The 12,965-nt window shown below is 40.5% G+C and overlaps 1 protein-coding gene and 1 long non-coding RNA gene across 2 annotated transcripts in view; one reads left to right on the plus strand and one right to left on the minus strand.

The window, feature by feature from the left end:
* TINAGL1 (tubulointerstitial nephritis antigen like 1) overlaps window positions 1-12,965 on the minus strand; it is a 92,209-nt gene that overhangs the window by 74,207 nt on the left and 5,037 nt on the right. The window lies entirely within an intron of this gene.
* LOC137546440 (uncharacterized) overlaps window positions 3,911-12,965 on the plus strand; it is a 36,950-nt gene continuing 27,895 nt past the window's right edge. The window contains exon 1 of the long non-coding RNA XR_011026255.1: window positions 3,911-4,146. This is a non-coding gene — a long non-coding RNA (uncharacterized lncRNA). The remainder of the gene's footprint in view (window positions 4,147-12,965) is intronic.

The following is a 12,965-nucleotide window of genomic DNA, read 5'->3' on the forward strand; positions in this document are numbered from 1 at the left end:
AATGTTGTTGTTTCTTTATGTATGTATTTATGCTGTACTTGTTCCCAGAATACCTGTAGACAGGCCTACTATAAATTGTATATGTGTACATCAGTGGGGTCAACCTCTAGTGCAATCTATACGCAAACAGCCATAAGACTTCCAAGTATGTTAAGCCTATGTTCAACTGGAGCGCTCCTCAACTGTTCCAAATAAGCTTTCTTACCATACTTGGAAGTTCTATGGCTGGACGCTTAAGAGCTCAGGGGGTTCAGCTTCAGTGAAATAATGCATTACTGAGGCAGTGATACAATTCACCATGGACTTGTGTCTGCAGGCCTTTTCACTTTTTTTAATGTTCTTGGCACTAGGGCAATTTACATTACAGTAACGCTAGTAAATTGTATGTTTATTGAATTAATAATTCTAGTGCCTTGGTTTTGCATGATTCATGTAAACATTCTTCAAATACTTCTTTCTACAGTCTTTTTTGACAATTCGTGTTATGATTCAGTTTGTATACCAATTTTAAAAGGTGTGTGTGTATATATATATATATATATATATATATATATATATATATATATATATATATATATATATATATACACATATACATATATGCATATACATATATACATATGTTTATATACATATTGCAAAGTGTTGAAAAGGGCTAGAGTTCCCATTGGCAGGATTATTCTCACTTCCTGTTTATGGGACTCCAATAGACTTCAATGACTTTCACATTAACTATGGAGGTCTTGTGTCTGCAGGCCATTTCACTTTTTTTAATGTTCTTGGCACTAGGGCAATTTACATTACAGTAACGCTAGTAAATTGTATGTTTATTGAATAAATAATTCCAGTGCCTCGGTTTTGCATGATTCATGTAAACATTCTTCAAATACTTCTCTCTACAGTCTTTTTTTGACAATTAGTGTTATGATTCAGTTTGTATACCAATTTTAAAAGGTATGTATATATATATATATATATATATATATATATATATATATATATATATATATATATATATATATATATATATATATATATATATATATATATATATATGAATACATATATACATATACATATATACATATATTTATATACATATTGCAAAGTGTTGAAAAGGGCTAGAGTTCCCATTGGCAGGATTATTCTCACTTCCTGTTTATGGGACTCCCATGGACTTCAATGACTTTCACATTAACTATGGAGGTCTCAGGGATGACAACAATATTAATTTGAAAGGGCTGCTAACCCCTCCCCATTTTACAAAAACAATAAATAAAAATATTGACATTATCTCTGCCTCTTTCAGAGAGAATTTACTCATTTCCAGACTAGTAGAGAGGGAAACTTACCAGACAGGGGCACAGAAAACGATACAAGACCAAAACCCCCTTTCCACATTATAAAAAACAAAAATGAATCAGTGGCTTTATATCTACTATTGGCTCTGATATGTTTCCATCAAAGTTAAGCAGTGCTGAGATACACGTTATTTGCACCCTGTTTGTGCATTTGGTAGAATTCCACTAATGCCATCAGTTTCTGTTATGTGCTTTTTTGGGCATAGGGAGATATCTGGCATTCCTCGGGCCTACTAAGGGATAAAATTGTTCATTTCTCAAGCTGCTTCTCATACACACTGTCCTCTATGGAAAGTTAAAATGTATCTGCAATGTGATGGCTGGATATGCTTCAAATTGTTTGTTATTATTATTGATTCAGCAATTCCTTAGCGCTTTGCAAAACCTTTAGCCACCTATAGTCACCCCGTGCAACACATTCTCACAGGTGTCCATGGCATCAGGGTCAAGACTGATAAAATATATCAAAGCCTTTATTCTCTTTCCACAATCTAAAAGTCCAGTTAAAATCCCTTACATAGCGGGTCCCTGCAAACAGGACCCACGTGCATGTAACCACTAATTGCTTTCCGCAGATGCATAAGGTATGTGCTTGCCCGCCCTCCAGGCTCCAGCCCAACCTAGGTTTCACTGCTACGGCGTCTTCAGGAGTTATTATTGATTGGGGGAGTTGCTGGTGCTGTATTGATTAATAATAATAATATCCATATATTTAACTATTAAAGAGTTACTCCACTTCAGTACTATATATACTGTATATTCTGGCGTATAAGACAACTTTTTAACCCTTGAAAATCATCTGAAAAGTCAGGGGTCATCTTATATGCCGGGTGTCATTGATGCCGGGTCATACGCCCTATCCTGTTACCGACTTTCAGATCTCACTGCTGTGGACTGTAGTGAAGCGGCGCAGGCACACATGTGCGAGATCTGAGAAGCAGAGGAGGAAGTAAATAGGATACAAGGGTGGGCCAGAAGGGTGAAAGAAGTGTGTTTTATGGGGACAGAGCAATCTATTCTTCCATACCTCTCTAAAAAACAGGGAGAGCTGACCAATCCACTTAGGTAGAGGGAGAGTTGAACAATCCAACCAGTCAATTGCCTATATATATGGTATACTGTATATACTGTATATCATGCAGGACGATATGACCACAAGGATAATATAATTATTGTATAGTCTTAAATACTATCACAGACATAGCAGTGTAATACAGTGTGCTAAGATGCTTGCAATATATACAAATATTTAGTAAGGATTATTATCCCTTTGGGCAGTTTTCCCCACAGTTGATTAGAGTCTCAGCAGCAGCATGGTTTGATTGTTAGCTGGCATATGCACATAAGAGGTTATTGGCGCTGAAGTATCTGCACCCTGTTTGTGCATTTGGTAGAATTCCACTAATGCCATCAGTTTCTGTTATGTGCTTTTTTTAGGCATATAGAGATATCTGGCATTCCTCAGGCCTACTAAGGAATAATTGTTGGTAGTGCTGGTGTTCGAATTCGGCATATTAACACCAGAACACTGCAGGACACCATACTTCAGCACCATTTCAGTACCAAACAAGCGGACAGAGGCAGTTCACTTACATGCGCTTCATAGTGCATTTCCCATGACTCCTTCTTCCAAAGTCAGAAGTCTTGGAGTCACCTGAAATGTGCCGTGAAAAGCGCAAGTAAGTGAACTCTCCCCGACCCTGTCCCCTTGTTAGATACTGAACTGGTGCTGAAGTGAGGTGGTGGTGCTGAAGCTGTTGTGCAAGTGTAGGCACCACAGCATATGCTGTGATAATGTTTTTCTGAGGGCCCTTTCACACCAGGGGACTTTTTCGGCGTTTTAACGCCACAGCCGAAGTTGGCGTTTTCCAAGGTAAAATGAAAGTCCATAGACTTTCATTTTACCTTTCACATCTAACTCGGCATTTTGGAGCGTTGCGTTTCAACGCTCCCAGGAGCTTTTTCAGGGCTGTTTACAGCCGAAGTTGGCTGTTGGCGTTTCAATGATAGTCAATGGAAAACGCCAACTTCAGCGTTTTCAAAGCGTTTTACAGCTGACTTGTTCACTTATTTTTATAGAAGAAAAAAAAAAGGACGTTTTCATATGAGCTGTAGAACGCTTTGAAAATGCTATGTATTGGCGTTAAGCAAAAGGCTGAGTTTCAGCCTTTTCTACCGCAGCCTCTAGTGTGAAAGAGCCCTTAAGAAAGGGACCCTGAGCATAGTGCACTTAAAGGGGCACTATGGTGAAAAATTGTAAAATGTAATATATGTGCAAACATAGACAAATAAGAAGTATGTTTTTTCCAGCGTAAAATGAGCCATAAATGAATTCTCTCCGATGTTGCTGTCACTTACAGTAGGCAGTTGAAATCTGACAGAAGTGACAGGTTTTGGACTAGTCCATCTCTTCATAGGGGATTCTCAGTAAGGCTTTTATTCTTTATAAAGGTATTCCCTAAAAAAGATTTAAACAATGTTGCTGGCCAGCTTCCCTGCTTCCTACACAGTTTTTTGGCAGTTGGACAGAGCAACTGCCATTCACTATAATAATGGTTTGTAATAAGTTCTTGCTGTGAGAGCTGCATGGGATTGCAGTAGCATAAACTCTTATTCACTCAGCTCTTAGCCTATCCCCACTATGTTTTGATGTAATCCAAGTGTGGGTTGGAACCTTTTGCTACCTTATAGCAAACACTTCCTAAAACTTTCAGGCCTGATTTGCTGAACGTGACGTGTTTTCCAGTGTTCTCCAATCACACCAAGTCAACCCAAGTACATTAGGGTAAGTGGAGTTGCAGTATAAATGTATATAAATCCCGCCTTCAATAAAAAAAACATTTTTCATTTAAGTTATCTACAAAATACCTTTCCTGTACCTAGCAAGTGAAAAGGTACTATAAAGTAGGTAAAAAAAAGGTAATATCAACGTTATGTATGAGCTTATTTTGAGTACCATATATACCTATTTGCTTGTTGGGTATTGAAAATGTATTCTGCTATTGAGTTTAGAAAACTCAGAAGAAAAGTTTGTAGAACCAGGTGTATCTTAATTATTTAAAGGTCGGCTCTACATTTTTACCTCTGTTCCATTTTCTTGTTGCATTATTTTCATGCCTTTACATGCTATAGCCTTATTTAAGCACTGTTAGGTCATCTTTATTGACTCACTGGGACCTCAACATCTCCAAATATTCAAGTAATTAATTCCTAATTCAAACTATAAGGGCTCTTACTACTAGCAGCATTTTGCAATCCGTTTCCGATAACTTGTGGAACGTAAAATGTTGGGCACTCTGCAGACTGATGTAAATGACATGGGGATGTTTAGTTTGGTGTGCTGCGTTTGCGACATGTATTTTCCCGACTGCAACTGCTGCATTTTTTGTGTTCTTAGGAAAATCAAACAGCAATTGTTCGGCTATGCGGTTGTTGTGTTTTTTAGTTTTGTTTTTTGTTTTTTTTGCAATCCAGCAATTTTAAAGATTTTCACACCCGCATTTTTTCTCTCGCATTGCAAGCACATTGCTGTCATGCTAAAAACCTGTCGGATTGCGGCAGAATCGCAGTTATGGAAAAGGGTCCTATTAGTGAAAAGGAAATACATTTTAACAACTATTGTAACTCCTGCTGAGATTGAGACTGAACATGCAATATAAAGCTAGTTCCAGCACTTCCTGTGGCCAACATACCACATATTGGCAAACAGCCTAGAGATGTGTTACAGCAGGTAAGAATATTTACTGATTAAATCACTGCCTGGAAATTGATAACAGTATGAAGGTATGTAAGCAATGTTTTATTTTGATACAAGTGTGTGGGTGAATAAGCAACCCCCTCCCCTCCCTATTGAAAGCCAGTTATGTAGAACATATATATGTTAAGAAGCAAATATAGAGGATGACTTGGGCCTGTTTCTTCAAGATTAACAAAATAAACATACACACTAGCTAATGTCGTTTTTCATGAACATGTCAAGCAGTAGTTATATTCCGGCCCTTGAAGTCACATGAAAGCCACAGTCACCAGGTGACCGTTTTTTACTGAGTGACATACAGTTCCTGGTATGTCTGAAGGCTTTGTGCAACAGCGATCCGAGTCCCAGCTATGTGTTGTATTTGTTGTACATTAACAAAGAGGAGGATCAAACTGTGCCATTGCACAAACAAAAGGTGAAATTCCTGCACTCTTTTCAAATAGCTCCACTTCTACTGCATACAGTATATATGTGTGTGTGTGTGTGTGTGTGTGTGTGTGTGTGTGTGTGTGTGTGTGTGTGTGTGTGTGTGTGTGTGTGTGTGTGTGTGTGTGTGTGTGTGTGTGTGTGTGTGTGTGTGTGTGTGTGTGTGCATAAATCTGTATGGAGTTTGTATGTTATCCTTGTGTCTGCGTGGGTTTCCTCACACATCCTAAAAACATACAGGTAAGTTAATTGGCTTTTCCCTAAATTTGGCCCTAGACTATGATACATACACTACACAATACATACATAGATGTTAGATTGTGAGCTCCTCTGAGGGACAATTAAAGGAACACCATTGATTAATATTTTTTTTAACCTGGGATGTTCCTAAAGTGCTGGTAAATAATGATGTATACAATTCACTTGCTTATCTCTTTTTTTTACTGTATCAAATTCCTTTCACTAGGCAAGTCTGTTCAAATCAAATGAGTAAACCATTAGGGGAGGGGGAATTCCTTCACAGTGCATCTATTAACCCTGTGTGTGAGAGAAAGCTCTCAGCAGCTGCCTGTGTCCTGTGTCTCTGACTGAAGTGTCTGAAGAGAGCAGAGGAAATGTACAGTAACTTGTTATAATTATAATAATTAATAATTGCAGTATTTGTATAGCGCCTATCTCCTGTCGGACTCAAAGCGCTTACGAGGCAGCCACTAGAGCGCACTCAGTAGGCAGTAGCAGTGTTAAGGAGACTTGCCCAAGAAACTCCTTACTGAAATAGGTGCCGGCTTACTGAACAGGCAGAGCCGAGATTTGAACCCAGGTCTCCTGTGTCAGAGGCAGAGCCCTTAACCATTACACTATCCAGCCACTGCTGGATAGTGTAATAATAATTATAATTATTTGTAATTGTCTGTGACACCACAGCTTTTCATACTTTTTTTTGCTTTCAGATAAAAATACGCAAAAATATGCAAAAACACTGGCTGCACATTGAAGGATACACCCCTTTTGAGAATGACTTGTTCCAATAGAGTTAAATTCTACACAAAATGAATAAAGCTTTTACCTCTGATACTTAATATTGAAAAATGTTTACACAGCTACTTGGACATTATTTGTACATTGTCATTTTAGAACACTTGGTTTGATAGCGCTCCTTTAAGGGACAAAACAATATACTCTGTACAGCCCTGCGGATATACAGTGGTTTGCAAAAGTATTCGCCCCCTTGAAGATTTCCACATTTTGTCACATTACTGCCACATTACTGCCACAAACATGAATCAATTTTATTGGAATTCCACATGAAAGACCAATACAAAGTGGTGTACACATGAGAAGTGGAACGAAAATCATACATGATTCCAAACATTTTAAAAAAAAATAACTGCAAAGTGGGGTGTGCGTAATTATTCAGCCCCCTGAGTCAATACTTTGTAGAACCACCTTTTGCTGCAATTACAGCTGCCAGTCTTTTAGGGTATGTCTCTACTAGCTTTGCACATCTAGAGACTGAAATCCTTGCCCATTCTTCCTTGCAAAATGTAACGATCGGTGTAACACAGAGAGGGTCTGATTATTGGTGATCTGCAGTATCGCCAAAAATACAGATATATACCTGATTATTGATGATCTGCAGTATCACCGATAATCAGATATATTACTAACCTCTGGACACCTGAGTAATATGAGTGTTTGGTGCAACAGTAATACTTTGAGAACAATATCTGGAGGACAGGTACAAAGGCAGTAAGGAATACTGCACTAGAGAATGAGTACCTTTCAGCAGCCTGAGAATCTCCCGCAGGGAGGAGTCAGACTGGGAGGAGAAAGGACCAGAGCGTGAGTGACATCAATAGGAGGATGTCACTGACTGATCTGTGAACTATCTCTAAACTGAGGAGATAGTTCTCACGGTCGGGCAAGACCGGTCGGCAACACACGGACATACAAGGTACAAAGACAGGAGGCTGATTCGGTAATCCTAAGGCACGCAGGGTTTGGCAACAGAGTATCAGATATAGCGAAGTACCGAATCAGTGAACAGAAGAGTGGTCAGGAAAGCAGTAAGTCATAACAGATAATAAACAGTGCCTAGTCTTGGGTGTGAGCTCCGTGATCATCAACATCCTGGAACTAGTCTGAAGTATAACAGAATGGTAACACAAGTCCCTAATATTGGGTGTGAGGTCCTTGATCATCAACACCCTGGAACTAGTCTGAAGTATAACAGAATGGAAACACAAGTCCCTAATCTTGGGTGTGAGGTCCTTGATCATCAACACCCTGGAACTAGTCTGAAGTATAACAGAATGGTAACACAAGTCCCTAATCTTGTGTGTGAGGTCCTTGATCATCAACACCCTGGAACTAGTCTGAAGTATAACAGAATGACAACACAGATTCTAACAATATGGTCTGAGTGCTTCCACGTAGTGATCGCAACGGCAGACAACCAGCAAATGACCAGCACTCGGTATATATAGCACAGCGCTCTCCAGCGCCTCCCCTAAGTGCTGGACCAATGGGAACTGGTTGAATCATCAGCTGACCGGCTTGGTCAGCTGACTCCCTTCTGGTTGTCATAAAAGTTCTGCCTCTCAGCGCGCGCGCGCATCCTTCTGAACCTGTGTGGACTATCAGTCCCAGCCACACCAGACATGTGTTGCGTATCAAATCTTGCCACAGATTCTCGATTGGATTTAGATCTGAACTTTGACTGGGCTATTCTAACACATAGATATGTATAATATAAAGCTAATGGGATCCCATATTTAAATAAAAAAAAGTCAGATACTCACCTAATGAGAGGGAAGGCTCGGTCCTAATGAGCCTTCCCTCTCCTCTCTCGATGCCTCCGGTGCTGCACTGGCTCCCCTGCTCCATACTGTGCAAGCGAGAGTGCGTCATATTGGGCGCTCGCGCGTGCGCTGTGTAGAGCGGCCCGTCTTTGGGAGCACTCAGGCTACCGAAGCATTTCCGAAGCCTCCCTTTGGCTGGGAAACAGCGGTATTTGACCGAAACAGTCGAATACCGCTATGGGGGAGCCAGCACAACAGCAGGGACCGGGAGAGGCGAGGGGATGCTCTATGGGACCCAGAGCCTCCCTCTCCTTAGGTGAGTATCTGACTTTTTTATTTAAATATGGGTTCCCATTCACTTTAAACCATTCCATTGTTGCCCTGGCTTTATTTTCAGGGTCGTTGTCCTGCTGGAAAGTGAACCTCCGCCCCAGTCTCAAGTCTTTTGCAGATTCCAAGAGATTTTCTTCCAAGATGGCCCTGTATTTGGCTCCATCCATCTTCCCATCAACTCTGACCAGCTTCCCTGTCCCTGCTTAAGAGAAGCAACCCTAGAGCATGATACTGCCACCACCATATTTGACAGTGGGGATGGTGTGTTCAGACTTATGTGCAGTGTTAGTTTTCCGCCACACATAGCGTTTTGCATTTAGGCCAAAAAGTTCAATTTTGGTCTCATCTGACCAGAGCACCTTCTTCCACATGGTTGCTGTGTCCCCACATGGCTTGTGGCAAACAGGACTTCTTATGCTTTTCTGTTAACAATGGCTTTCTTCTTGCCACTCTTCCATAAAGGCCAACTTTGTGCAGTGCACGATTAATAGTTGTCCTATGGACAGATTCCCCCACCTGAGCTGTAGATCTCTGCAGCTCGTCCAGAGTCACCATGGACCTCTTGACTACATTTCTGATCAGCGCTCTCCATGTTCGGCCTGTAAGTTTAGGTGGACAGCCTTGTCTTGGTAGGTGCCATATTCCTTCCATTTCTGAATGATCGCTTGAACAGTGCTCCGTGGGATGTTCAAGGCTTTGGAAATCTTTTTGTAGCCTAAGCCTGCTTTAAATTTCTCAATAACTTTATCCCTGACCTGTCTGGTGTGTTCTTTGGACTTCATGGTGTTGTTGCTCCCAATATTCTCTAAGACAATCTCTGAGACCGTCACAGAGCAGCTGTATTTGTACTGACATTAGATTACACACAGGTGCACTCTATTTAGTCATTAGCACTCATCAGGCAATGTCTATGGGCAACTGACTGCACTCAGACCAAAGGGGGCTAAATAATTACGCACACACCACTTTGCAGTTTTTTTTTAATGTTTGCAATCATGTATGATTTTCGTTCCACTTCTCACGTGTACACCACTTTGTATTGGTCTTTCACGTGGGATTCCAATAAAATTGATTCATGTTTGTGGCAGTAATATGACAAAATGTGGAAAACTTCAAAGGGGCCGAATACTTTTGCAAGCTACTGTATATATATATAGTTGCTGGCTCTCGAGCCTCCCTATTGGTCACCTGAGGTACACATCATTGTTAATGTGTACCTAAACCTACATGCGTACATATAGTACCAATCCTAGTAAGAACTTGAAAGTGTAATTTGTATATACTGTATTTTTTTTTTCATTGCTAGGGTTGACAAAACCAGTGCTTTATATATGCAAATTAAGCAGTCTAATTGCAACTAAATGCAGTGGCAGCTCTCCTGAAAGGCAAACAGAACCCCATAACACTTGTAACTGGCTGAACAAACACTGCTGATAACAGGGCAGTGCTGAAAAGTTCATAAGATAACAATCTCCCCTCTGTTGGAACTGAATAAACAGTGCTCATTTACACACTGAATATAAGGATAATGTCAGGTAAGGAAAAGTGATGTATGCTTCAGCCACATCATAGTGCAGCCTAATGGCACAAGGCAAATTTTCTACTGGCACTACTTAAGACCCTCTGTTATGAGGAGCCAGGCAGCAGGATGAGAGGGACCTTAAAGGTGAGTAGTTTTACTGTACCCCGCGTTTTGCAATCCATTAGCAATCAGAGTCAGATCGCAAAACGCACGGTAGTGGAAAACAGCCATAATGTTGATCAGGCAGCATGATTTATTAAGGTTAGAGAATGTGGGTGGAATTGGTGCAACGTGTGGCTCTAGACCTTACACAAAAGTCCAAATCCAGATGGGTGCCTTTTATTAACAACCTAGATGACGATTATTGGGATGAAGCGCTAGCTAGTGCTAAAAGAACGTCCCTAAATATGCAGGAAAGGCTTGAACAGTTATATGTTCTTCATCAAACATACCTAACCCAAGCCATAAAATTAACAGAACAATCCCAGACGTCTGTCTGAAATGTCAAGCATCAGTCTCTACCTTTTTTCTTCTTGTATGGGAATGTCCCCCAGTAGCTGAGTTTTGGCACCAGGTGGTCAAATTCTTGCATGATAAAATGGGCTAGGAAATACTAGGCTTGACAGTTGAACCTTGATTGTTCTCCAGTGGTGATCTGCCTGCATGTGTTACATCCTTACTAAAGCTATTTTGGATGGACGCAGATAACCCCCTTGTGTATTACTGTGTTAACCCCAATGCAACTTGCTAAAATTACCCCTTTTTTTCCACCTTGGTCCTGTTCTCTTGATTTTATATTTGTACTCTCTACTTTACTACTGCATAAACCCATTGATTTTTGTTCCCTTTATTCTCTGTTGAGTGCTCAATGTTTGCTGTTCTAAGTTTATGCTCCACGTTTGATTGTATTACTTTGTGTTGTTATCTTCTCTGCTATTGTGGAGATGTTTCTGAACTGTGTCACTTTTATATTCCCCTGGTATAGATAACTAGATAATGTGCTGTAAAATTAGGAAAGTATATACTCGTGCATTTGAGCAATAAGTTGAAATAGAATGTATGAGTGCTTCTTGCTACAGCTATTGAAAAATGATTTCTAAAAACTTGTTTTTTCAAGCAAGCAAGTGTTGTAATTAGACCTAGGCCATTTTAGCTGCTGGGATACAGCACAAAGTTCCATATTATATACAGGCTACTGACCCTATTCGTGAAAAGTGATGATGCAGTCATGTGACTGCAATGCGATACAGTTGGCTCTGTCCACTTCCAACAGGCTCAGCCCCTCTCCCTGCATGCCTTGATAGGAGCTACCAGCAGCCTATATCAATAGTTTTTGCCACAGTGCTGTGACAGACTCTTCTTCAGGGCCATACAATCAGATGAAGGTAGTGGCTTTCAGCTTCATACTATAAAAATGGTATTTCAGTTCATAATTTTTTAATGTACCAATACTAAGCATCAGCTGAAGATGTGATAGGTGTACCAGTGCCTGTAGAATTCTCCTCTTGAGCTTTAGCAAGGACTAGAGGTCCTTGTGACTATAAAAATCCCCTGTGGAGTATGGACTATACTAAAAAACACTGGTGGAGAAGCCCTTGATGATATGATGCTGCTAGATGTTGTATATATGATAAGCATCATTTCTCAACTTTCAAGAAGTACAAACCATTATCATTATTGAACAAAAATAAAGTTTATTCATGCACGGTAGACAACACGTTTCACGGAACTTGACCATACAAGTGCCTGTAGGACTTTTGGTGATGAACGTGAGCATCTAAAAAAAATGGGGGGCACTTACTTTTGTGCTCATGTTTTTTCAAAATATTGTTATGTAGAACATATAGATTTCTGTCTATATGACAAAACTAAAATATGGGACCACTACCCAAAGGGCCTCCCACTAGATCCCCTGGAAATTTTACTGTCTATGCAACAGTTAACACATGACAACGTAACAACCCATAGTTTGCATAGAATAAACAGGCAGGGGTGACAGGCAGACACTCTCCTCCTCTGAGTTCCAGGTGCTGGAAGTCCCATCAGTTTTTTCTGTAGTGTTGCTGCTCTGCATTTCCTGCCCCTCACCACAGGCACTAGAGCCCAAAAAGAAGGAGGAAGTGCAGAGCTGCAACACTAAAGAGAAGATCTGCACAGACCTGCAATGCCTTAAACTCAGAGGAAGCGAATGTGTGCCTGTCACCACTGTCTCCGTAATGAGGGTGAGGGAGATCATTTAGTGGGGTGGTGGCAGACAATTGGGAGCCCCTATGTATGCTGGGGCCCTGGGGCAATTGCCACTTTGCCCATAGGGTTGCCCCTTTGGTAGCGCTGGCCCTTGTTTTAGTCCTTCCATAGTCCCGAACAGTTGCAGTACATGAGATACAATACTGTTTGGCACATATTATAAATAGAGATAAATGATAAAGTTATTTTAAAGGGAACAGAATGGCTGAGCTCTGTCTGTGAAAAAACTAAATACAGTCTGAGAGTCCATGTAAATGCTCTTTGTGATGTACAGGATTTACAAGATTATGAGAATATGTGTTCCCGAAATAGATTATAAGCAAACAGAAAATGGTATTGAGAGATTAAAGTACCATCCCACCAAAAAAAGCAAGCAGGTAAAAAAACGACAGAACGGACAGGTTTGGGACTAGTCCATCTCCTCATGGGGGATTCTCAGGGTTTTCATTGTTTTCAGTAGCACTTCTTGAATGGCAGTTTAACTGCTGAAACAGACAGATACCAGCCAACCTCCATAC

Source organism: Hyperolius riggenbachi, chromosome 2 (assembly GCF_040937935.1).
Source record: "Hyperolius riggenbachi isolate aHypRig1 chromosome 2, aHypRig1.pri, whole genome shotgun sequence".
Classification (NCBI taxonomy): domain Eukaryota; kingdom Metazoa; phylum Chordata; class Amphibia; order Anura; family Hyperoliidae; genus Hyperolius; species Hyperolius riggenbachi.